The sequence below is a fragment of the Dipodomys ordii genome, unplaced genomic scaffold (assembly GCF_000151885.1).
Source record: "Dipodomys ordii isolate 6190 unplaced genomic scaffold, Dord_2.0 Scaffold61, whole genome shotgun sequence".
NCBI lineage: Eukaryota > Metazoa > Chordata > Mammalia > Rodentia > Heteromyidae > Dipodomys > Dipodomys ordii.
The window spans coordinates 1,272,001-1,273,807 of NW_012267277.1; the positions used below are offsets into that span (position 1 = coordinate 1,272,001).

Below are 1,807 nucleotides of genomic sequence, written 5' to 3' on the forward strand. Positions count from 1 at the left end.
TTTTTTTTTTTTGTCTTTTCTTTTTGGTACTGGAGAGCACTTTGCCACTAAGCTACATCCCAGTCCTACAGGTAAATCATGGACATTTTGTTTCTCTGAAACAAAAAACTTTCCAATCAATAAATTCAAAATACATTTTTCTACCCACAGATCTTTGACATGGCATTCTAAAAAGAACAAAACACAATTAATGATATTTATTATATATATATATATGTATATGCATATGTCAAAGGTAACTGAGGTTTAAAAAAATTCTTCAATTGCTCTTATTAAAGTGAATCTACTGGGTTGGGAATGTGGCTTGGTGGTAGAGTGCTTGCCTAGCATGCATGAAGCACTGGGTTCCATTCCTAAGTACCACATAAACAGGCGGAAAGAGGTACTGGCTCAAGTGGTAGAGTGCAAGCCTTGAGCAAAAAAAGCAGCTCAACAAGTGCCCAAGCCCTGAGTTCAACCCCCAGGACTGGCCAAATAAAGAAAAGAAAAAGCGAATCTACTTTGAGAATAAAAATCCTCTTTAGTTTTTTCTAAAGCAGAAATATTTGTAATTACAAGTATAAATTTTAATTTTCAAGTCTAAAATTAAAATGTTAACGCTGAACTATTCTAGATATATTAAACACTAAAGAAATCCTAGGTCTTATTTAGGATTTACAAAGCTGAACTAATGTGCATGTTACTGTCTGTGTTACTTTCAGCCCTGAAAGCTGAAACTCTTAAATGTTTTTTTCTATACTCAGATGTTTGCTGGATTTAAAACATTAAATGTCATTAACTTTTACTCCGCTTCAGGATTATTTCACAGAAGCTTGATTTTTTTCATTTGCCACACTAGCCAAATGAAAAACTGCAAAGAGCAGAGAAATGTATCAAAGAATTTAAGTAACTGTCTTTTGTCATTTTTAAAGCATAAAATTCTTATCTTCCCCGAAGTATATGGCTTTTAGAAGTACTCTATAATTTGCTTATAAAAACATGGGCGGTAGTAGAGTTGACACTAGTAAGTTCATTATTTAAGTAGTTTTCTAAATTGAACACATTTAATTTCACAAGTTGTGATTAATCAGTACTAGGAAGCACGGTACAGCAGTAAATTTCTAAGGCAACATATATGGGTTCTGAGTAAAGAAAATTTCACCACATAAACACACACGACACATACAAAGTATTTTTCATTAAACCATTCCATAATTCAACACTTGAATGACACTTTCCTAAATTTTCGGATCCAGTTGAGATTATCCATTTTTTATTTAAGAATAGAAATAGGATATGTTCTGTTTCACCAAATGTGATAAACATTTCCCTGTCACAAGATAGGGGGAAGAGAATGTTTAGAAATAAAAAGTAATCTGATATGCTCGAGCTAATTACTAAATGCATACCAACAATAAACAATTCGAAATGCATCTCTGGGCACATTTTGGGAAATCCCAAAAGGGAGAATGTTAAATGTATATGGTACTTTTTATCAGAAGTAGATCAAAATGAAGAAACTTGACATGCCGAAACATCCCACACAAGGTAAAATAAAACTCATTTAAGATTTGATATTCTTTTTAGCAAACGTTTACCCAGTGCCGTTAAAATAACAGTAATTCATCCCATTCAAGTATGACTAGAAACCCCGCTGATGCGCTCCTTTAAGGTAAACACCCCATTCTTTTGTAATCCAGATACCGTGAGGATCAGAAGCCTCGTGCGGAGGCGTGCAACACCCTCGGGAAGTGCTGTCTGTTTACAAATACGAACCTCACAGCTACCCACGTCAAAAGCGCGCATTGCCACCATCCGACGGGGGGGG

The 1,807-nt window shown here is 34.9% G+C and overlaps 1 protein-coding gene across 6 annotated transcripts in view; it reads right to left on the reverse strand.

Annotated features, from left to right (window-relative positions):
• The window catches only part of Zcchc11 (zinc finger, CCHC domain containing 11), a 137,351-nt gene that overhangs the window by 134,678 nt on the left and 866 nt on the right, over positions 1-1,807 (reverse strand). The gene's annotated exons all lie outside the window — the stretch shown is intronic.